The sequence below is a fragment of the Podarcis bocagei genome (genome assembly GCF_964188305.1).
Source record: "Podarcis bocagei genome assembly, chromosome: 11".
NCBI lineage: Eukaryota > Metazoa > Chordata > Lepidosauria > Squamata > Lacertidae > Podarcis > Podarcis bocagei.
The window spans coordinates 15,512,708-15,538,277 of record NC_138136.1 but is presented as its reverse complement, the minus strand read 5'-3'; the positions used below and the strand labels follow the sequence as shown (position 1 = coordinate 15,538,277).

Sequence of the window (25,570 nt, the reverse complement as noted above, 5' to 3'; positions counted from 1 at the left end):
GCACACTGTGTGCATGAATAAAATGATGCCTCAGGGAAATTTGGAAGGCTATAGTTGGATGTGCCATCTGATTTTGAGTGACTCCCCACCCCCGAAAGCCCCCCTTACACCACCCCAAAGCCCCCAATTTCCCAGAGAAGTTATTCAGATATGCCAGTGGCAGAGGATGCTTTCGTTCCTTAAGTAAACTTATCTTAGGACTGAAGCCACTGTATTTTCTTTTTTAAAAAAATATAATAATAGATATATTACTATGTGTTGCACTGCGAACATCCTGCTTAGTAGACGATGTTTTAACTTTCTCGTTTTGTAGATGTTGTGTTTGCTTTTTATTTATTTATTCTTGGCTGTCCATTAAAATGGGAACTGGTAATGTTTGGATAAACAGCTCTAGGTCCTTTGTATTTCGAGATAAGTCAATTCCATCTTGTAATGAACCGCTATCTCGCAACTTCAGCAGCAACAGCCTTCATTGAATCATGAATCTTGGCAAATCTTTCTTATCGCTGGAGGAGCCACAGAGCAAAATAATGGCTGGGTGGCTGTGGCTCAGAAAGGAATTGGAGGCGGCTTTCCTTATTTCTCGCAACGAGGGAGAAAGTCACAAGAATCCGTACTCTGCAGAAACGGTGACCTCCTATCTAGGCGCAGATAAAAAGATCCTTTACTTGCAGTGTATTTTCAAAAATAGGGAAGGCTTAATTCGATCCTATGACACATTGATTTACTACAGCGCATCTTTTCTTCCAAGCCTGACCTCAGTTTGACTTTCACATTTACTGGCTAAAGTGAAAAACTAGACCACTGCATGTTAGCATGGCTGCAAAAGCCAAATGAGAAGGTGACAGAGTGTGCTCTGTGCAGCTCTTGGGCTCCAGAAAAAAGACCCCTGGGTTGAACTAAAACATTGATTAGGTTTACACCTCAGCATTTGGCTGGTTTTACTAGTTTCCTACAAACTGGAAGTGCCACACGAAGTCATATCTCTGGGCCAGTGCTGGATTTACGTATAAGCTAAACAAGCTATAGTTTAGGGCCCCACTCTCTTGGGGGCCCCCCAAATTATGAGTCTTTGTAAATTGTGTTTCTAAAAGAACTTTTGTTATTGCCAAATGCCAATGTATTTGCATTATTAAGTCTGTTGTGAATAAAAAATCATTTAAAGTTAGAGCTTAATGATTATTTCACTATGAATATACTTCTTAATTATATTTCACTATTAATATACTTCTTCTTAATTGTATATCAGTTCAAAAATCACTTTAATAAAATGCATATTTTATTATGTGCAAATGGCTTTAGATACCTATTAGGTCCATAAATTTCCATATAGCATATATTCAACACAAAAAACAGCGACAATTTGTTGTTGACAAAGGACAGCTGGACATATAAAGGGCCCAATTACCTTTAGTAGCTTAGGGCCTCATCAAACCTAAATCTGGCCATGCTCTGGGCTATTGGAATACTGGCACTGTCTATCTTCTCAAATCCTAGCAGAATTTTTCTGCCTGATACCCAGCTCTACCTCTCTTTTAAAGAAGATCCAGTGAAGGTGAAGGTCCTGTGTTGGGTGTCTGGAGGCAGTTGGAGGATGGATGGATGGCAGCTAACTGATTGAGGTTGAATCCTGACAAGGCAGAAGTACTGTTTTGGGAGGACAGGAGTGTGTGTGGGAGACTCCCTGGTCCTGAATGGGGTAACTGTGCCCCTATAGGACCAGGTGCGCAGCCTGGGAGTCATTTTGGACTCACAGCTGTCCATGGAGGTGCAGGTTAATTCTGTGTCCAGGGCAGCTGTCCATCAGCTCCATCTGGTACGCAGGCTGAGACCCTACCTACCATGGACTGTCTTGCCAGAGTGGTGCATGCTCTGGTTATCTCCCGCTTGGACTATCACAAAGGGCTCTATGTGGGGCTACCTTTGAAGGTGACCTGGAAACTCCAACTAATCCAGAATGCAGCAACTAGACTGGTGACTGGGAGCAGCAAGTGGCAACAAAGGGCTTTTTCATTTGTGGTTTCCCAGTTCTGGAACACTCCCAAAAAGACATACACCTTTTCTAATCTCTTTTAAGAAGAGAAACAGAGTTTGGATTTGATATCCCGCTTTATCACTACCCAAAGGAATCTCAAAGCGGCTAACATTCTCCTTTCCCTTCCTCCCCCACAACAAACACTCTGTGAGGTGAGTGAGGCTGAGAGACTTCAGAGAAGTGTGACTGGCCCAAGGTCACCCAGCAGCTGCATCTGGAAGAGCAAAGACACGAACCTGGTTCACCAGATTACGAATCTACCACTCTTAACCACTACACCACACTGGCTCTCAAGGCCCCAGGTTAAGATGATTTTATCCTGGCATTTTAAATCACTGGCAATTTCAGAAATTGTTTTCCTAGTCATTAATATTTCACCATATATATTTTTATTGCTGCTGCTCTGGATTTTTAATTGTCTTGCAAACCATTCTGGGGGAAATGTTTATGAATGTCAGTGTACAAATGGCTGGAATGATTATGTTCACTACAGCTTTGTATTGCAACTTAATACTTCTTAATACTTTTTCATGGTTCCACTAAGCATGTGCTCTAGCCTTAAGAATTAGGCGATGTGAACACAGGTTGAAAGTTTCATTGTATGCCAAGCACACCTCTGGCACATCAAGTGTTGTCTCTTGCTTAATTAACACAGCTATTATTGAATTTCCTGATCACCGTGGAATAAGTAAGCAGGTCACGGCAGCTTAATCACAACCGTGTAACAAACTCCAATCCTGTGCCAAGAAGACCCAGGTTTTTGGACTGAGCTCTGCTAAATAAGAAATGCGCATGCAGATTATGATTCATTTTCACGCTATCTTCTGCTTAACTGAGGAACGAAGGAATGAAAGCACTTAAAGATTAGGGCTAGAAGCGCTTTAGAAACAGTGAGAAATGGAGTAAGAATGTTGGGCCCTAATGTGTAGCCCAGGGTTTCCCAAACTTGAGTCTCCGGCTGTTTGGGGACTACAATTCCCATCATCCCTGACCACGGTTCCAGCTAGCTAGGGATGATGGGAGTTGTAGTCCAAAAAACAGTTGGAGACCCAAGTTTGGGAAGCCCTGCTCTAACCCAATGGCTAGCAGAAGGCCTTCTCTTGCTTCTGAAGGTTATATATATATATATATATATATATATATATATATATATATATATACACCTCAGATTACAGATGCTTCAGGTTACAGACTCTGCTAACCCAGAAATAGTACCTTGGGTTAAGCACTTTGCTTCAGGATGAGAACGGAAATCGTGCTCCGGCGGCGTGGCGGCAGCAGGAGGCCCCATTAGCTAAAGTGGTGCTTCAGGTTAAGAACAGTTTCAGGTTAAGAACGGACCTCCAGAACGAATTAAGTTCTTAACCCGAGGTACCACTGTAGAATATACCAGCAACCCTTTAAAAACTGGGGGGGGGGATGGAGAGGAAGGGGGGAAAGAAAGACTTGAATTACATTGGTGACAAAATTTCAAGAAGCATTTAATGGGGTATGTGAGGTTGCAAAATACTAAAGCCAGTATGTCTGCTCATGCACTTCTTAAAAAATAAAAATCTGCCACTTTTAAAGAAGGATGGCATCAGGAGATATGGGTGTATTGTACGAATAAGTCAAAGCAGTGAGAACTGTCTAGGTTAAATGAGATCACAGGGGCATGAACTGAAGGTTATAAAACTGACCATTAATACATTGAGAGGAGTCCCTGCCATCGTTCGAAACTCTGAAAGATCCTCTTTTCATGACAGCAATCCCACTTATGTGCAATTATCAGGATCTCTCCCCCCCCCCAACTCCTCATGCACTTTTAATTCTTCAAGTTTTCTATTCACACAGTTGAGATGGCTGAATTGCTCCTGGTTAATTACAGTTCCCACACCATCTGGGCATTGTTCTGGGTTATTCATATGTGATGTCAATTTGTTTAATGGTCTGTCAAAAGCAACTCTGGTACAGCAGATTGTTTCCTCTAGAGTTTATACTTTCCAGTAATTCTCTCCTTCTAGGTTCGTTATATCCACAGCTGGGGAAAGAGAGGTGGGGCAGAGAAAAGAGAAGCAAGGAACTGTTGGATTTCAGACACAATAGTCGGGCTGCAATATAAACATGATGCGTAGCTTTGGTGCCTAAAAAAGTCCATTGTTTCTTTTTAAACTCCCCAAACCAGAAGGAAACAAGGATCCAGAAGGAAGTCTGCTTAGCATGTGTTCCCACACCATCTATTGAAACTTATTTCCTAAAAAGAAAATTTAGTGAAAAAACTCCCATCTGAAGACTATAACCAAAAACAGAACAGGGAATTACAGTGCATTCCTATAAATGTCTACTCAGAAGTAAACCCTACTGAGTTATAAGACTTATTTCAAGGCAAATGTGTATACAACTGCAGACACAGCAGTGATGAGATGCATACGGATGGGTAATGTAATCTATTTTTAATTGTCAGCGTACTCCAGCATTAAGCAGTATAATAAATAATGATCGTTTTAAATTTTTTTAGTTACAGCTTTTATAAACCCACCCGCCAGTTCATGGTCCCTGGACAGAAGTTCATATATGACATTAAAACAATAAAATAACTCATCTGAAATCCAATACTCACAAAAAAATTAAGTCAATACTTTAACTGTCAGAAGCGTGCCCCACAGAAGCAGCAGGCAAATTAAATCAATAACCGAGGATAACAGAACCCACAATAAACCTCCCTCTGTCCCCAAAGCCTGGGCAAACAGGTGTGTCTTCACCTGTTGACAAAATGCCATGAAGTCAGAACAAGCCTTCAGCAGGGAGGTCATGCCGCAAGTTCTCACACCACCAGTCCTCTGTTGGAATCACAATTGGGGTTCCTTGGTGGATCTTAAGCCCATAGGCAGGCCAGTACTGGAGGAGGAATAATTTTAAATATTCCCAAGAGGTTCCCAAGATGTCCAGGACTTTATATTTGGATATAAGCACCTGGAACTGAGCTCTGAAGAAAATTGGTAACCTGTGCAGTTCATTCATTCATTCATTTATATACATACGTACTGTACATACATACATACTTTTCAAGTTTATAGGTAAAGGTAAAGGTACCCCTGCCCGAACGGGCCAGTCTTGACAGACTCTGGGGTTTGTGCGCCCGTCTCACATCTATTGGCCGGGGGCCAGCGCTGTCCGGAGACACTTCCGGGTCACGTGGCCAGCGTGACAAAGCTGCATCTGGCGAGCCAGCGCAGCACACGGAACGCCGTTTACCTTCCCGCTGGTAAGCGGTACCTATTTATCTACTTGCACCCGGGGGTGCTTTCGAACTGCTAGGTTGGCAGGCGCTGGGACTGAGCAGAGGGAGCGCACCCCGCCGCGGGGATTCGAACCGCCGACCTTTCGATCGGCAAGCCCTAGGCGCTGAGGCTTTAGCTTTCAAGTTTATACATTTCACTAATTTTATACATTTCACTAATTTTACAATCATTTTGACATTTCAGAACTTTGCATTCTTCCCCCACTTTCTGTAGTTCCTTAAATTTGTTTTAATATCTTCCGCATATCCAAATTAACTTAATTTACTCATTTATTCATCTTCTTTAAATATACAGTCGTACCTTGGTTGCTGAACGCCTTGGAACCAGGGGTGTAGGAAGGGGGGGCAGCAAGCCCTAGGCTCTGATCAGCAAGCCCTAGGCTCTGTGGTTTAGACCACAGTGCCACCCACATCCCTTAGTCCTATGGGACCTTGGGCCAATTCCAATAGGGCCAAGCAGTCATATTTCAATACTATCTTCTGAAAGTGACCTTTCAGGAGAACCACTGTGTCTCCAATTCCCTAGGGAGCAGCTGCAAGGGGATGCTCTGGTCAACAAGATCAAAAGCGGCTCAACAAGGCTGAACTCCCCCTGCCTCTTCCCTGATAACCAAGGTAATTTCAAGGTAAGGGCCTGAGGCTTCTTGGAATTTGGTCCAGATAAATTGCTTCCTCCAAACATGCCAGAAGTTGAGCTGATACCACCAGCGTCCCATAAACAATCTACAAGCAAGAGGCAAGTCCCTAACACCTCAACCTGCTGAAGCATTGAGCGAGGCAGCTGTATGAGGAGAAATAAGTACCACCCATTTAGTTATTTAATTTATTTCAGCTAAAAGTGTAGTAAGAGCACTGCAGAGGCTCTGTGTGCCAGGAGCTAAATTCATGGTGGTTAACTTTTGTAAAAATGTACAACTTCTGATAGGCCCGTGCAGAGCTTGTCTGAAGACCAGGGCGGGAGTATTGTAAGAATAAGGTTATAAACTCAATCTCATAAGGGACGCGGGTGGCGCTGTGGCCTAAACCACTGGGCCTCTTGGGCTTGCCGATCAGAAGGTCAGAGGTTCGAATGTGCGTGACAGGATGAGCTCCCGTTGCTCTGGCCCAGCTCCTAACAACCTAGCAGTTCGAAAGCACGCCAGTGCAAGTAGATAAATAGGTACTGCTGCAGCAGGAAGGTAAATAGTGTTTCCATGCGCTTCCATCATGGTGTCCTGTTATGCCAGAAGCGGTTTAGTCATGCTGGCCACATGACCTGGAAAGCTGTCTGCGGACAAACGCCGGCTGTCTCGGCCTGAAAGCGAGATGAGTACGCAACCCCAGTCGTCCGTGTCTGGACGTAATGGTCAGGGGGTACCTTTACCTTTACCTTAGTCAGATTTGTGCTGTAATTAACAGGTTGGGATAAGCATGAAATCTAAAGACCCCAAATCAATCGTACCATCATACCATCGCGAGTAGATAAATTGGTACCATTGTGGTGGGAAGGTAAACGGCGTTTCCGTGTGCTCTGGTTTCCATCACGGTGTTCCATTGCGCCAGAAGCGGTTTAGTCATGCTGGCCACATGACCCGGAAAGCTGTCTGCAGACAAACGCCAGCTGTCTCGGCCTGAAAGCAAGATGAGCGCCACAACCCCGTAGTCTCCATTGACTGGACTTAACTGTCCAGGGGTCCTTTACCTTTGACTTATAAACTCAAACAAAAAAGTAGCCGGTCCCTGGTGGGGGGCCCTGACCAATTTATCCCTCCAAGGCCTGGGGCAAGTGTACACGACTGTCCACTCTCCACATGCGTGGCTGAGGAGCTGATTCCTACTGGTGACAAGCCTACAGAAACTCAGTTCCCAGCTCTCCTCTAGCAGGAAAACATTGAGGGGCCGCAGTGGACAACAATCAAACAACAACCAGAAACCCAGATTAAATCTCATTGTTAGAGAGGAGGGGGATACCACCCTGATAGAAAGTTTTGTGGGAACGTTTATATAATTTAGCACAGTTTAAACGACCCCCTGTTTGAGTTTATGCAGCGACAAGCAGGTTGCTAACTCGTTTGAGTCCTATCAATAATTATACCTTCCTGGTTGATAATCCCTTTCTGTCCCTCTTAAAGAAAACACACATGAACCTGAATCATATTAACATACAGTGGTACCTCAGGTTAAGTACTTAATTCATTCCGGAGGTCTGTACTTAACCTGAAACTGTTCTTAACCTGAAGCACCACTTTAGCTAATGGGGCCTCCTGCTGCCGCCACGCTGCCGGAGCACAATTTCTGTTCTCATCCTGAAGCAAAGTGCTTAACCCAAGGTACTATTTCTGGGTTAGCGGAGTCTGTAACCTGAAGTGTATGTAACCTGAAGCATATGTAACCCAAGGTACCACTGTACACTACTTTGCTATCGTTTCCGTGCGCTGCTCTGGTTCGCCAGAAGTGGCCCAGTCATGCTGGCCACATGACCCGGAAGCTGTACGCCGGCTCCCTCGGCCAGTAAAGCGAGATGAGCGCTGCAACCCCAGAGTCGTCTGCGACTGGACCTAACGGTCAGGGGTCCCTTTACCTTTTTACTTTACTATCAGATTCATTCAGGTTTACACAGTTGTTTCTGAAGGCAGGCTTAGGTTACATAACAGATAAACTATATACTAGCTAGTAGTGAGTCATGAGAAGACTGCATCCGAGCAGGTACCAGTTAACACTCCTAGCAGCAACTGACCAACCAACCAACTGACCAAACTGCCTGCCACATAGAGGCAGTTAGTCCTCTCGGAATGTTGGACTTGACTGACAGCTTTGTATCCCACAAGTTTCACACGTGCCAATGGAAATGTCAGCTATACAATGTAAGCTTAGCATTCATCCCAAGCTCATTGCAGGCCTTCGTTTTAGTTTAAAGGGGCAAAGTATAAACGAAACAAGTTTTATTCACCCTTTGCAGATCCAGGACCCCCACCTTTACCCCAGACTTGGATTTGGAGACCCCTTGATCATTTCTTTCCGTCAAAGCTAAAACTTCATTGCTTCATGATTTCTGATCCTGGCCATCTCATTCGTTTGACTCATCTTGCCCGGACCCCAAACTTTTGGAGACACTATTAAATTTATTAGGGTATATATGGATGCACAGATGCTACTGCACATTTAAAAGATTAACACGTGTGTTTGTGGGATCCGATTCCATTAAAACGACTACACATAGTCTTATAGAAAGCATGCAAAGATTCATGGCAGGGCAGTGAGTGACATAACGAGAATGAAATGCGGCAAGAGCGTTTGCCTTGATGCACCTCTTAAACAGCAGCAGTGGTCCTCAGGCTTGTGTCTGTTGCTTCTCTTCTCCAGAGGCAAGGCTGTCATTTCTGATGAGCTACCACTGGCTATTAGCACGCTAATGTTTATGCAATAAAGAGCCTATGGCAGGTCAGGACTAACCAGCCATTGTGCTTCGTAGAGCTGAAAGGGGGGCAATTCTCGCTATTACGATTTGTGCCTGAGCAGGTAGGCAACACATTTTCTAACTGCCTTTGGCTTAAACTGTACTTTGCTTTTGTAATACTTTGATGTTTGCATGCACTATTCTCGGAAACCTATTATCGTCACAGATAGATGATGGATCCAAAGAAGAAAGGAAGTTGGGGGTGTTTTGCAGAGTAGTTTGGACAGATTGCTAAAATAAAAGAATGATGGCCTCAGTAATTCTACATACAGTCCAATTGCTGAAGTTTTGGTGTGAAGGTAGAGGAGAGAGAGAGTTTGGGAAGTTTTGTCACATTTAATTTTTTTTTTAAAAAAATTGCTACTATCTTCTAAATACTCTGACATCGTCCCATAGGCACTATGACCTTGTTTAATTTTATGTCCTTCCCCTTTAAATCCAAGTGCAGCTGACAGGATTACATGCTGATACGATGCATTGCATTGTGAATCGTTGACTTCAGATAAAAAGCGGGCGCACACGCTTATCTGCTTCATTTTGGAGAAATGAGGACTCCAATCGTGTTGCATATTCACTGATATGCCTCTAACATTACTAGGTACAGTCCACTGGTTAGAAGCCTAGACCACAAATCAGAAACTTACGGTAAGTTCAGACTCTCCAAGTGTCCCTGTTTTCCAGCGACAGCCCCAGATTTACAGAAGCCACCCCAGTTTCTGATTTGATCCCGGCATGTCCTGCTTTTCCTTAGGACACCCTTATTTTCACCAGAGAAATATTGGGGGAGGGGGTAATGGAGTTATGCAACCCCAAGCCAAGGAGATAAGGAACTATACAACCTTCAGAAGACATCTGAAGGCAGCCATATATAGGGAAATTTTTTAATGTTTAATGTTTTAATATATGTTGGAAGCAGCACAGAGTGGCTGGGGTCCAGTGAGATGGGTGGGGAATAATAATAATAATAATAATAATAATAATAATAATAATAATAATAGAATAGAACGTCCTAATTTTCATCTGAGAAATGTTGGAGGGTATGTAAGTTCAGTTTCAAACCACCCTCTGTGACATCAGAAATACGGGGAGAAGGTATACCTATTTCACAGGGTTATTCTAAGGAGAACAAGGTCTGTCTGTGGTGTTTAGCTGCACAGTGCTAAGTAGTTTCTATTAATTTATCAATTACAAAAGAAAGGAAATAAATATTGCAATATTGGGGGCTTGTTGCATATCCTGTATGTTTACTCTTTTCATAGGGAGGCGGATGGTGCTGTGGTCTAAACCCCTGAGCCTCTTGGGCTTCTGATCGGAAGGTAGGTGGTTCGAATCCCTGCAACAGAGTGAGCTCCTGTTGCTCTGTCCAAGCTCCTGCCAACCTAGGAGTTCAAAAGCATGCCAGTGCAAGTAGATAAACAGGTATTGCTGTGGTGGGAAGGTAAACAGCATTTCTGTGCACTCTGGTTTCTGTCACGTTGTCCCATTGTGCCAGAAGCTACTGTTAGGTCCATCATGAGATGTCTGCCAGCTTCCAACCATGGAAACCAGCAGCCTTCAAGTAAGCAAACTTGCCTTATTATTGCTCTCTAGCATCCCACTGCCAGAGGATTGCCTCCTTCCATTCACCAGTTTGCCTCCTCCAAGTGGAAGAAACCTGGGCAGTGCTGAAGGTCACATCCATTGCCAGGTGTGTCCTGCTAGAAACAGAAAAGGGCTTTCCCCTTGGTCTGGCTTTATGTCTACTTAGTTGCCAAGTGCTTTTGTGACATCACAAGAAACCCACAGCCAATGGCAACAGCTGGAGAGGCATCATCTTCATTGCTTTGAGCCTCACAATGGTGGGGGGACCTATCAGTGATTGTGTGCTTGTTTATTTGGGACACGGGTGGTGCTGTGGTCTAAACCCCTGAGCCTCTTGGGCTTCCCAATCAGAACATTGGCGGTTTGAATCCCAGCTCCTGCCAACCTAGCACTTCGAAAGCATGCCAGTGCAAGTAGATAAATAGATACCACAGCAGTGAGAAGGTAAACGGCATTTCCGTTCGCTTTGGTTTCTGTCACGGTGTCCTGTTGCACCAGAAGCTGTTTAGTCCTGCTGGCCACATGACCCGGAAACCTGTCTGTGGACAAATGCCAGCTCCCTTGGCCTGAAAAGTGAGATGAGCACCACAACTCCATAGCCACCTTTGACTGGACTTAACTGTCCAGGCATCCTTTATTTTTACCTTCCTTTTTCGTCTTTTTTTACTCTTTTCATATTTACTTTACGCTCCCTAGATCAGGGGTTGGGAACCTGTGACTTTCCAGATGTGGGTAGACTCCAACCCCCAACAGCTCTATCAGCCTGGCAGATAGTCAGGAATGATGGGAGATGTAGTCCATCTGGAGGCAAACAGGTTCTCCAACGCTGCTTTAGACCACTGGTCTTCAACTGGTGGGTTGGGACCCAGTAGCAGGCTGTGGCCAAATCCACAACAGATGACAACAGGAGAGCAACCGCTATGCAAATATATGGAAAAAAAAGTTAAGAATTGGGTATCCAAAAGAGTGTTTCAGTTAAAAGTGGGTTCTGTGTCATCTTGGGAAAAGTTATGGAGGACTGAAAATTTACAGCATAATGTGCGTTGAAGGAGAACTATGTGAAAATGATGTATCGTTGGTATTTAACACCCACAAAATTAGCAAAAATGTATAGAACTGCTCCAAATGTATGTTGGAAGTATAAGAAGGAAGGCACATTTTGCTATATGTGGTGGATGTGCAAGATGACAAAAGCATTCTGCTTTTGAATTGAATTGAGTTGAAAAAATGTTTAAAATAACGTTTGTGAAAAAAACCGAAGCTTTTTTACAGGAATTTTAGATGCAGAGATACCAAAGCAACAGAAACGATTATTCATGTATGCGATGACAGCAGCGCGGATACTACTGGCCCAGAGATGGAAAGAAGATAAAGTCAAGATCAGAGATGAATGGTTGATGAAGATGATGGACTATGCTGAAATGGCGAAATTGGTCAGGGAAATCAGAAACCAGGAAGATAGAAACTTTAATAAGGAATGGGGGGGGGTGCAATTTACTTCAGAGAACACTGTAAACAACTAAAACCTTTGGCAGGATTTGAGTAACACTTGTATTAAAAACTAAGGTAAAAATGAACTATTTTAAGAAAAATGGAGAAAATATGCGATGCAGTAAAAAAAGTTTGATAATGGAAACCATGGAGGGGGGGAGGGAAGTCTAAGGCTTCAGGGAATCTTAAATGTTGACAATTATGATTAATGTTTGAGTTCAAATGTATAGTGTAAAATTGAATAATAAAAAAATAAAAGTGGGTTCTGCGTCTGAAGATGCCTGCTGTAGACTGAACAAGTGACTTACGTACCATGAGTTGATAAGCAGAAAAGGACGACTGATCTTGTGCCATCCCTATGCCTTTATTCAGTCCTTCGAAAAGCAAACGCCTGCCCTGTAATGGACTTATGACAGCGAGGCTCTGCCAGCTTTCAGCTAGCTCAGATTTGCCAAGCATCTGGCATGAGTAAACAACGCCGCTTTCCAACATTTTAATGTGACAAATTCAGGCGGCATTTGCATTTGTGCGTGCGTGAGAGACCACTGGCAGGAGAGAAAGAGTATACATTCATAAAAAACCTCTGTCAATCACTGCTTCAACTGTAGCACAGGAGGTGGCGGTGAAGCCAGAGCAGTTCGTTTAAGGGCTCTTCAACAGACACAAAGAGCTTTGCACTGAAGTAAATGGCTTGTGGATTTTAGCTGAAAACGACAGAACTGGTATTTGGTAGCTTAAATGCAGGTTATTAATTTGAAAAAGCAAACAATTATAGCAGAAAGTAAAATGCCAGATGACAACTGTGGCTCAGTTTTGCACCGTCTTCTACTACAGCTTGGCATTTATGCAGCACATTTCAAATGTTTGAAGAAGTTCATATACGTTATCTCAATAATTCTGCTGGGGTGGGGAGTTAGCAGCTAGCCTAAGGCCACCCAGCGAGTACACGGCAACATCTCATCACAACAGCAATTCAACTTGATGTTTAGTTGGCATCAAACTGAAGACTAATCATTGAGAAAAGGAGATCTGTTAGCTTACGGAAGGAGAGGGGAGACTCAGTTAAGTCTACTCATGGCTGCTGAATCCATGTCAATATCAGTCTTGTGTCGCTGGTAGATGAAAAACACATGGCACTTGGCTCCATCCCATTCCTCTCACACGACACGCTCCCTACATTGCCTGAAATCACTGAGGTGGGCAGAAATGGTTGCCTGGTTCAACGATACCTGTTTCTAGAGATAGACGAGTTGTCACAAGCTTGTTTTCTATCACTGGGGTTTTGTCACATGAGGACTAAAGCAGAAGACAATTTGACCAATGGGGGAAATAACTGCATGGTGACTCTTTCACTAGTTTTTGATTGCCAATAAGTTCCAAAATGGAAGAGACTTTACCAAACCACAGACTTTACTACACTAGGTCTTATGTTTTGTCAAACCTGGGACATGGCCAGTGTTTCTCTGTGGCGAGGGATAAGCCATCATATTCTGAGGAGATTTTTTACATTTCATTTCTCTGTACACCTACTGTCACCAAGCAAGAACTTGATGCTGTACTTAGAAGGCTGGTCAGTAATAATAATAATAATAATAATAATAATAATAATAATAATAATAATTTATTTATACCCCACCCATCTGGCTGGGTTTCCCCAGCCACTCTGGGCAGCTCCCAACAGAATATTAAAAACACAATCAAACATTAAAAACTTCCCTAAACAGGGCTGCCTTCAGATGTCTTCTAAAAGTCAGGTAGTTGTTTATTTCCTTGGCATCTGGTGGGAGGGCGTTCCACAGGGCAGGTGCCACTACTGAAAAGGCCCTCTGCCTGGTTCCCTGTAACCTCACTTCTTGCAGTGAGGGAACCACCAGAAGGCCCTTGGAGCTGGACCTCAGTGTCCTGGCTGAATGATGGGGGTGGAGATGCTCCTTCAGGTATACAGGACCGAGGCCATTTAGGGCTTTAAAGGTCTGTGCCAACACTTTGAATGGTGCTCAGAAACGTACTGGGAGCCAATGTAGGACTTTTAGGACTGGTGTTGTATGGTCTCGGCGGCCACTCCCAGTCACCAGTCTAGCTGCTGCATTCTGGATTAGTTTTAGTTTCCGGGTCACCTTCAAAGGTAGCTCCACGTAGAGCGCATTGCAGTAGTCCAAGCGGGAGATAACCAGAGCATGTACCACTCTGACGAGACAGTCTGTGGGCAGGAAGGGTCTCAGGCTGCGTACCAGATGGAGCTGATGGACAGCTGCCCTGGACACAGAATTGACCTGCACCTCCATGGACAGCTGTGAGTCCAAAATGACTCCCAGGCTGCGCCCCTGGTCCTTCAGGGGCACAGTTACCTCATTCAGGACCAGGGAGTTCCCCACCACTGCCCACCCCCTGCCCTCCGAAATCAGTATTTCTGTCTAGTCCGGATTCAACCCCAATCTGTTATCCACCATCCATCCTCCAACCCCCTCCAGACACTCACACAGGACCTTCACCGCCTTCAACGGTTCTGATTTAAAAGAGAGGTAGAGCTGGGTTTCAACTGCATTCTGACAATACTGACAATATGCTATCTCAAGAACGGCATCAATCAATAAAGCAACACCTTGGCAAAAGATGCAACAGCTGAACTTGCTGGTACAAGAAATGCTACTGATTAGAACCTTGTCTTAGAGGTTTAACCCCACTTAAAACTGCAGGTCCTTCCATAACAGGTGAGCACGTTTAAGCAGTATCTCAAAGCAGAATCAGTGGGTTACCTGCTCTACCAGGTAAACCACAACTTCTGGAACAGCCCTAATCCTAACCTGGAGGGAATGTCAGCAAACATTAGACAAAACATTGCCTTGCCTTTGGAAAGGCTAGCCATGAGTCATTGCTATTCAAGACCATCCAGTGATTAAAACCAGGTTACCACTCACATATTCAGAGCTAATCTGAAGTCCCTTTTTCTAGTTACATTTTCTCTTTTAAAACAAATGAGCCAGGACTTCATTAACATGCTCATCTGCTCAGAAACTTTTATGAACTAGCTGCAAACACCATGACTGGAGGCTTTCAGTTCAAAGCAAATTCTTCTTGCTTAAAAAAAAATAAATCCAACTATTTTGTCCTTAGCAGGTACAATGTTAAAACAGTATCTCACAAGTTAGAAGAGGTCAAGACAGCACATTTCTTTTCACTCCTCGCTCTCTGCTAATAAAGCCTGTGACTGCAATATATGAAATTAAATGGGAACCGTTATCAACTTCCCTTTCCCCCCCAGAAAGTGCAGCATCATTGGTGCTCAGAAAGTCCTTTTAATGAACTACCAAAGAGCAAAGGACCCCAGTGGCCAGAAATCCTCAAGTCAGTCATCTCGCACAAACATCTATGCAGCTGCACTATAAATTCTTAGAGGACTGGACTGTTAGCCTGCTAAATCTCTAATGTTTCAGGTGCAAGAGATGACCTACTCTCTCCTCGTTATATTTCTAAGTGGGAACCCAGCCTTTCTTTTCAGTTCATTTGCCAAGGTGCCTACTGAGCCGGTAAAGTTTCGACTGAGCAAATGACTGCCATGGCTTGTGTTTCAGTGTTTCTAGGTTAACCTCGGCAATTGCAGTTTTTCATTCAAAGTGTATTCATTCTATTTTATTTTATTAATTTGTATTTAAACTTTTCAGGTTTATACATTTCCTTAATTTTACAATCATTTTAACATTTCAAAACTTGACTTCCTTCCCTCTCTTTCTGCAGTTCCTTAATAAAGGAGATATCCTTACAGAAAAAGCCACAAGACTCCTTTCATCCACCTGGTACTTTTCAACAGGGATTTCGTACTACTTGGCTGTCTAAAATCTATTCTGCATATACCTGTGTCTCATATACTTTAAAGTGTCTCAGTCTCTCTCTTGATGCCTGATCTTTTACAGATTGTGTGTGGTTTTGTGGGTGTGTATACAAGTCACACAAGCTCCTGCCGTCTGAACATTCAGAATCTTTCATACTGCTCTGCAACACAAAGTTCATTGCCATGAATTATTTACGTAAGGAGAGCTATTTGTAAGGAGCGATATCGTCACGAGAACATCAGATATGCAATTAGATAACCGGACTTCTTGTCCTCGCTTTGAAATGGACCAGATGATTGAATCCGAGCCAAGACAATTTCCTGTGTCCCTCTATTTCCCCTCCTAAATGTTTGTTAGATTGTCTTCTGACATTATACCTACTTCATGATAAAGCATTGGAAAAGCACTCATGTTCCAGTAACATTACCTATTTATTGTTGGTCGGTTGTTTATTATCCGTCAATTGCCGAACCAAACGCTTCCATCCAAAACAGGAATATTGTGCTATTCTGTTTAAGCCTTCAACAACCTGCTGCTCTCCAGGTGTTTTGGACTACAATTTCCACCAGCCCCAGCCAAACCCTTCAATATTATTGTGATGGTTCAATGCCGATCAAGCAAGCCTGCACAACTTGTAACTCAACAAACCCAAGAACAGCAATGCTCTGTTGCTTGACATTTCCTCACCATTTTGTGTTCCAGGGAAGCCGTAGAAAAGAGAAGTTTATAAACCCACCTACCTAGCTGGCAGGTTGCCTTTGATCACAAACTGGAAAAAGTGGGAAATTACACATTAACAAATTATTATTTTTTAAGTACAGGGTGGCGCTGTGGGTTAAACCACAGAGCCTAGGACTTGCCGATCAGAAGGTTGGCGGTTCGAATCCCCGTGACGGGGTGAGCTCCTGTTGCTCAGTCCCTGCTCCTGCCAACCTAGCAGTTCAAAAGCACATCAAAGTGAAAGTAGATAAATAGGTACCACTCAGGCGGGAAGGTAAACGGCATTTCCATGCACTGCTCTGGTTCGCCAGAAGTGGCTTAGTCATGCCACATGACCCAGTAAGCTGTACGCCGGCTCCCTCGGCCAATAAAGCAAGATGAACACCGCAACCCCAGAGTCGGGCACGACTGGACCTAATGGTCAGGGGTCCCTTTACCTTTACCTATTTTTAAAGTATGAGAATAAAGCTGATCTCTTTTCTCTTATTTGCTCTGTTCTCCCACACAGGCAAGGCTTGGGGTAGAGAGATTACAAATAATTTGGTCTGGTTGACGTGGAAATAACACCTCCATTCCTTTCAAATCTTTCCTTTCAACCTGCTGTAGCATAGACAGATGCAATAAAACTCCCAAAGCCAACACACAGAAAGTCAGCATTTAATTGTAGCTGTAGTTTGATATTTTAAAAACAATAAAAGGGAACTTCCAGTTCCTTTCTCAAACCAGCCAAGTAAGTGAAATTTCTTTACACTTCCAGCACATTGTTTGGTATTTCTGAGGTAGCCAACGATGCACAAAAGTTAAAGGAGGAAACAAAAAGTATTGTCATACTGAATGGCAGTGATTCAGCGGCTCTGAGTTGGGGTCTCTCCCAGCCCAGCTCTGGAAATGAGACTACACCTAGGAGCACCTTCGCATGCAAAGCACTGCACTTATCACTGAGAGATGACAGTTCTATTTCCTTGGTGATATCGCTGTTTTATCATGGTTTATCTCCCAGCCTTATAAGCATCAAAGGATCATCCTTGATTCTAGACTATACATCCGCACAAGTCAACCCATTCATCCCTCCATTCTTCACATTTCCAGACTCGAGTTTTAAAAGGGATTTTTTTTGGAGGGGTAGGAAAGCATTGGGAGGGTGGGAAAGAGAAGATGAATAGAAGCCAAAGAATGATGTTAGAAATCCAGGAGCACAACCGCTAGCCTGAGGGCTGAATGTTTCAAGTGAATATGACCTATTAAACATGGAGAAATGGAGCGTTTATGGTAGATATCACACCAGACGTTTTTAAACTAATAAAATATTTACAAAGAATATACAGTGGTACCTCGGGTTATGAACTTAATCCGTTCCGGACATCCGTTCTTAACCCGAAACCATTCTTAACCTGAGGCATGCTTTCGCTAATGGGGCCTCCCGCTGTCGCCGCACCGCCAACATGCGATTTCTGTTCTCATCCTGAGGTAAAGTTCTTAACCCGAGGTACTACTTCTGGGTTAGTGGAGTTTGTAACCCGAAGTTTTGTAACCCGAGGTATTTGTAACCTGAGGTACCACTGTATGATGTCCTGGCCTCGTTCCTTTTGGGATTACAGTGGTACCTCGGGTTACATATGCTTCAGGTTACAGACTCCACTAACCCAGAAATAGTACCTCGGGTTAAGAACTTTGCTTCAGGATGAGAACAGAAATCGTGCTCCGGGGGCACGGCAGCAGCAGGAGGCCCCATTAGCTAAAGTGGTGCCTCAGGTTTCAGAACAGTTTCAGGTTAAGAACGGACCTCCAGAATGAATTAAGTACTTAACCCGAGGTACCACTGTATATGTGTACAACACACATACATCCACTGCAATGTGTGGGGTGTATACACATCAGAAAAGAGACAATAATCAGGTGCCAGATTACGTTTGACAACTGGGAGTATTGTTTAGCCCGTTGTGGTATTGATAAAAATGCTACATTTTATAGGTGATGTAGTGAAGAAAATCCTGGGCATCTGTTTCCATAGGAAGGATTCCAAATAGCTTCCCCATTCCCAAAGAAAGATACTACAGTGGTACCTCAGGTTACATACGCTTCAGGTTAAAGACGCTTCAGGTTACAGACTCCGCTAACCCAGAAATATTACCTCGGGTTAAGAACTTTGCTTCAGGATGAGAACAGAAATCGTGCTCTGGCGGCGCGGTGGTAGCGGGAGGCCCCATTAGCTAAGGTGGTGCTTCAGGTTAAGAACGGACCTCCGGAACGAATTAAGTACTTAACCCGAGGTACCACTATAAATCATCATATGGGGGCGGGGGGCAGTGATCAAAGAACCATAGAACTGGAACAGACTCTAAGGGGCATTTAGTCCAACCCCCTGCAATGCAATGGTTAGAGCAGGGGTAGTCAATATAATGCCTTCCATATGTTCTTGAACTGCAAGTTGTATTAGGCAGGAATGGCTAGGAATGATGGGAATTGTAGTTCACCAACATATGGAAAGTACCATGTGGGCTACTCCTGGGTTACAGTGTTGGATTAGGGCTGTGGAGACAGGCTCAAATCCCCATTCAGCCACGATGCTCACTGAGCTATCTTGGTCCACACTCACCCCATACCCTCCAACATTTCTTTGATGAAAATAGAGACATCCTATTCCATGCCTTCCAATCTTTCTCTGATGAAAATAGGGACATCCTAAGGAAAAGCAGGACATTCCAGGATCAAATCAGAAACCAGGATGGCTTCTGTAAATCTGGGACTGTCCCTGGAAAATAGGAACATTTGGAGAGTTTGTCTCCCTCTCTTCGAGCCTAAACTATCTCCTAGGGCTTTCAGAAATATAAGAAACCGAAGAGTTCTAAGTATTATTCAACCTTCCTCTTCTGAAGTTTTGCTTTGTTGCATAATTTGGGATAGTAGGTGATTTTTCAGATCAATTCACTTGAATGCTTGCTATCTCTCTAGCTTGTCACACCATTTCTAGGCTAAAGCTCTCGGTATGTATAATTTCTTTTCATAAAAGCACTTTCAGAAATACATTCCGCTCCTTTTAAGCTAGTGCATCATTACCTTTCCACTTTCTATTTCCGGCTACCAAAAAAACACACATTAAGAGAGAAAACAAAAGTTATTTTGAAAAATATTGCTACTCCTAAGTCACATACTGAGAATTTGAAGACTGGTGGAATGCTAAGGACATCAAAGGCTAGTTCTCTTTCTAGGCTAGTTTTCTCAAGCTTGGTGCCTTCCAATGTTTTGGACTACAGGTCCCACCAACTATGCTGCCTCTGGCTGCTGGGAGTTGTATCTGAAACCATCTGGAGGTCCTCAGGAGAAGGAAGACTGCCCCAGAAGCACCGCTCACCCAGCTTCCATTTTGTTTAAACAGAGGCTGTGCAAGAGAATGGTGCTCTGTTTTGCTTTCTCCCTAATTCTTCAAATGAACCAGAAGTGACTTCATGTAGTACCCTACAACCTTGTGTAGAAAAATCTAGGCCGTTTGCTCTCACAACTTGACCTGAGATGAAGCGGTTCTTAACATTTTGGATGCACGTGCTTAAAATTCTTATTTTAGTCAGTTGATATTCTTCATTTTTTTTAAAAAAAAATGTATCCCAAAGTCTCCAGAAAAACCTAAGCTGTATTTTCAGAGCCTTATCATTCCATTCCATTCTGCAGTTTCAATGCTCGTAGGATACCAAAGCTCACCGTGTTTGTATTTTTTTTTACTGCCCATAAGCCATTTCAAATGGAATGAATTTAGTGGCAGGCGATTGCAGTCATTCACTTCATAACAGAGTCTTTTAAAGACGGGTCCAATTACCCCTTATATTACTCCACTATTTCATGCAGTTACTTATCTGCTCACATGGAAAAATTTCCCCTAGCAAGAGTACGTCTGTGAAGGTACTCCAACCACAGGATTCCCATAAAAGACAAAGGGACGAGCTGGATCAAGAAAGTGTCTGTGCTCCTTAGCCCTGCGCTGTTTTGTTTCTCTGAATAAAGAGTGCCTTTGCTGGCACCTTGTGAGCTACTGCTGAGCTGTGCCTGAATCTTGCCTTGACAGGATGACATTTCTGAGAAGGATAATTCGGGTTTCAAATCATTTCTTTACGGCAAATGTTGACAGGCAGGGTTGGTCCTAGAATATCAGCTTTGCATGTAAAAAGTCCCAGGTTCAGTTCCAGGTATCTTCTGCTTGAAACCCTGGAGAGGGATGGCTGGTCAGTGTACAGAATACTTAGATGGACACTAGCAATGATTCTTCAACATCAACTTCGTTGGACTGGTCATGTTGTGCTAATGCCTGATTATCGTCTTCCAAAACAACTACTCTATTCCAAATTTTAAAATGGAAAGCGTAATGCTGGTGGTCAACAAAAGAGGTTCAAAGACTCTCTCAAGGTAAATCTAAAAAAATATAGGATAAACATCGACAACTGGGAAACACTGGCCTGCGAGCGCTCCAATTGGAGAACAGCCTTGACCAAAGGTGTCATAGGCTTTGAAGACGCTCAAACTTAAGACGAAAGGGAGAAAAGTGCTAAGAGGAAGGCACGTTTGGCAAACCCTCACCATGATCAGCTCCCACCCAGAAATCTATGTCCCCACTCTGGAAGGATGTGTGGATGCAGAATTGGCCTCCACAGTCACTTACGGACTCATTGTTAAAACTGTGTTTATGGAAGACAATCTTACTTGGCTATGAGTGATCGAAGAAGAAGAAGAAGAAGAAGAAGAAGAAGAAGAAGAAGAAGAAGAAGAAGAAGACTTAGATGGATCAATGGTCTGGCTCAGCGTAAGACAATTTCCTGTATCCTTGTAATATGCAAGTTTATCTTTGCTGATACCTGGCAAACAGGAGTGCTGCTGAATTCCGTTCTGGTAAAACCTTATGGGAAATAGATGGGCTGGAGACAAGAGAGGACATTTGACCCGTGGGTGTAGGCACAGGGCACAGCTCTCTTGACAGCCTGGTCCATACCCTCCAAGTGTCCCTATTTTCCAGGGACAACCCTGGAATTACAGAAGAGATACTGGTTTCTGATTTGATCACGGAATGTCCCACTTTTCCCTTTTCCTCCCCTCCATGTCTCGGAGAACAATTAAAAGTGGGGTTTGTGCGTAGGTGCAAAAGTGGAGTTTATACTGAAAATAAAATACCTGCAGCAAATGAAGGAAATGGTGAAGTGGGCATATGAAGCCCTTTCTATAATTTTGAAGGAAGAGGTCACCAATCCATTTGGTTATGATGGTGATGATGATACCCTGCCTTTTCCTGACAGGGACTCAAGACAGCTTATCACTAAAGGAATATTTTATTCCATTTATCAGTGGAAGATGTTGCACACGATCCCTTCCCTCACACATTTTTTCTTTGCAATAATCCTGTGAGCAGAGAGGTTGCCATTGGCCCACAGGGACTAATGTATATGTGTCTATGACATATACATATATTCAGTGAGATCAAATGCAGAAGAGGTTTCCTGATGTAGAATAGAACATCCCAATTTTCATCAGAGAAATGTACATAGCTGAACTAAAAGGTGACGTTATGTAAAAGCTGATGTTGTGAAGGTTGGGTGTATGCTTTTGTTTTGTTTTGTTTTGTTTTTTAAAAATGCTAACTGTTATTATAATTATTCCTAATTGTATCTCATACGTCTCCTGCTTTGTTTTACTTTCCAGTCACTTAATATGCCGTGAATCACTTACAGAACAATTTTCTGGGAAAGTGGCACACGAATAAATAGACGGTGATGATCTCAGGCAGGAAAGCATTAAGGGTGGCGCTCTACTATGTTTTACTTGGAGTAAACCACTGGAATTAATGAACATGACTTAACTTTGGTCCATTCATTTCAACAAGTCCAGTCCGAGTAAAACCTAGCTGAAAATCACCCTAAGAATATTGGTTTAACTGCAAACATAATTCCTTTTATTAAACATTAAACATGTGCTCCCATAGGGGAAATATCCAAACAGCCTTGAGGAAAAAAATGAAAATCCTGGCTATTAACTACTACGTTTTTATTGCCCTATTAACAAACCGCCTTAAAAAATCCCAACTGCAGACAATGGGCTTGGTGTTATACAAGGGCCAATGCCCTTCCACCACTTAATTCTGCAGCTCTGTTTTGAATGCAAAGCTCCGTCTTGCGCTGCCCATTAACAAAGCCATTTTTCTTCCAGCTGTTAAGGGTTAGATGTGCAACATCCATTAAGAGAGCTACTTGATGGCATGACTGGCAAGGATGCTGCAAAAGGAGAAAGATCACCGCAGGCCCGGAAAATTAATGCATCCTTCACAACAGAGCTCCCACCATCCATTATTACCAAACATTGATTAAGCATCAGTGTGATCAGCAGAACCAAATATTTTTTATTGCTAACATAGGAAGATGTCATGTCCAGCGTTTAGGGCTGGGTTAGGGAAGGGAGAGCATTACACTAGCAAACGCATCACAAGGGACCAGTGGAGCGGCCTTCTGACCTTTGGGCAGATGTTGGTGGGTCCCAGTGAGTGTGTGTGTGTAAATAAAGCACCTACCTCTTTATTCCTTCCAGCTGAGCATAGGGTTGCTTTTGAACTAATGCTGATCTCAGAAAAACTGAAGCTTGGAGCTGCAGTTTGGAAGCAGGAGGAACACACAGGAAGAACGCCAAACAGTGGAGGTTAAACCAACCCAATTCCAGCCCCATGAGGAGCAAGCGAGCATTTGCACGACACACCTATACACACTGCAGGTGTCGCAACACACAGTTTGGAAAGCTCTGCCTTAAATGAAGTCTGGACTTAGCATCACAGGGGAGCAACTGGTGACCTTCAAGAGAGACGAGGCAACATGGGTGACCCCAGTCCCCTCACGCCAAGTTTTCAGTAGCAGCAGAAGAAATCCTTACATTTTTAACATTATGAAGTTTCTCTGTACAACCACACAACCAAAACCTATGTTTTCCACCTCCTGACTCCTGGACTGGACACCTCTGGTTTATGACTTCTAAGCCAGAATTGAAAAAGATGTCACAAAGGAGGGCAGGTCACTGCTACCTTGACAACCCACCTACCTGGCCACTGCTCCTCAGTCTTCAAAGTTCTTTAGAACAAAGTTCTTTAGAACTTTGAGGCACCTGATACATCTTGTTGAAATATCTCTGTTTATATTTGTATCTCCATTTCAGATTATCCTGATTTCTAAGAGAACCATCCCATCTCCTTTTAAATACAATACGAAACGCATATCAATAACACAGCATTAGACAATCTGTTTTACAAGCAGGAGATCTCAGGTTCTATCTCAAACATCTCCAGGTAGGGACAGTGCTTTTTTTCTTAAAAAAATGTTTAGGGGTATTCTCCTTTTGACTCAATAAAACCAACATTTTATAGTTCAAATCGGGGGAAATAAATGCAGTAAATGGACGAAAGTACAAAGATTCACAAAATGTTGAGGGGTATGCGTACCCCCAGAAAAAAGCACTGCATACAGGAAACGCCTGTTTTGGGCAGAGGAAGGGTGGAGCTTTCTAGATGTAAAGTTTACAATATACAAAGGAAATGTGCAGAAAAGGGAGCATCTTTCGACATATCTCACTTTTAACCAGCAGGGAAGATTTACCATGGCTCTGCAGTCACAATGGTTTGGGGGAGGGATACGTAAGTAGAAAGAAGACCACACAGAGGAAAATGAATCCATTTTACTTACCTGCAATCAACTTTAAAGCACAAAAGCCCCTGGATCTGTTTGTCTGCAACTTGATGCGTTTGTTATGCAGGAGCACCTCTCCTGTGTCTTCAGTTTTCAAGCCACAAAACACTATGGGTGATTAAGCGATTCCTTTTTTTTTACACATCCCATCCTGCAAAGCCTGTTCTTGCAGGAAAAGCATCACAGCCATTCTTCTGAAATTTGGCAGGGATGCCTTTGCTGCAATTTTCATCCGGTTCTCCCCTCCAACGAACAAGTTTGAGGCAATTCCTTTTTCTACAAAGAAACAAATGTCCAACCCTCTGGATGGATTTGCTTGTAATTTGGCAGTCTTAATAGACTCTGAGGGGTGGCTGCTATGCCTACAAATGTCATCCACTTTTAGAAAAGAAGCAGATAATAATAATAATAATAATAATAATAATAATAATAATAATAATACAGCCACTTTTTATTCCCTCTAATACTGAATGGTGAGAAACAGAGCTTTGTTTTTAGCTAAACCGCTTCAGACCAGAAATAAAAGTATAATTGGATGGTTCAGAAAAAGACTTCGAATAGATCAGACTGCTTCCTAAAATGAGAGACAGATCTGAACCCAATCCTGTGGTCAGTGCACAATCAAACTAAATAGAAAGTTTTAATCTTATGGCGTATGAGGGTGGGAGCAGAGGGCAGGATCTGAGTGCATAATATATTAGGAGAAGTTGACTGGGAGCAATCGTCATGTGGGGAGAATATTAATTAGGAGGAATACAGTAATTTAAGGAGACAATTTAGAGGAGGTTTGGGGATAAGGTTTGCGGGACTTACTTCTGAGACACCATGCATAGGATCAGTTTTTGCCTGTTGAGATGGAGGAGATATCTTAGTGCTTCATATTTGAAGCATGTAAATGACCCTCAGTAAAACCATTAAGTTAATTGTTTAAGATTTTTTAATATATACAGTCGTACCTTGGATCCCAAATGCCTTGCGAGCCGAACATTTTGGCACCCGAAAGCCGCAAACCTGGAAGTGAGTATTCCGGTTTGCGAACGTTCTTTGGAACCCGAAGGTCCAACAGGGGTTCTGCAGCTTCCGATTGGCTGCAGGAGCTTCCTGCAGCCAATTGGAAGCCGCTCTTTGGTTTTCAAACGTTTTGGTAAAGGTAAAGGACCCCTGGACAGTTAAGTCCAGTCAAAGGTGACTATGGGGTTGCGGTTTTCAGGCTGAGGGAGCTAGCGTTTGTCTGCAGACAGCTTTCCGGGTCATGTGGCCAGCATGACTAAACCGCTTCTGGTGCAACGGGACACTGTGATAGAAACCAGGGCGCACGGAAACGGCGTTTACCTTCCCACCACAGTGGTACCAATTTATCTACTTGCGCTGGTATGCTTTCAAACTGCTAGGTTGGCAGGAGCTGGGACAGAGCAATGGGAGCTCACCCTGTCGCAGAGATTCGAACTGTCAACCTTCTGATCAGCAAGCCCAAGAAGCTCAGTGGTTTAGACCACA

The 25,570-nt window shown here is 43.3% G+C and overlaps 1 protein-coding gene across 3 annotated transcripts in view; it reads right to left on the bottom strand.

The window, feature by feature from the left end:
• The window catches only part of MARCHF3 (membrane associated ring-CH-type finger 3), a 153,976-nt gene that overhangs the window by 79,352 nt on the left and 49,054 nt on the right, over positions 1-25,570 (bottom strand). The window contains exon 1 of one of the 3 annotated variants that reach the window (XM_081213882.1): positions 24,071-24,090. The exons of 1 other annotated variant lie outside the window; for it this stretch is intronic. The gene's annotated coding sequence lies outside the window, so the exon portion shown is untranslated. Of the gene's footprint in view, positions 1-18,969; positions 18,990-24,070; positions 24,091-25,570 lie in introns of those variants that run through there. One more of the 3 variants, XM_081213881.1, reaches the window with a different exon arrangement.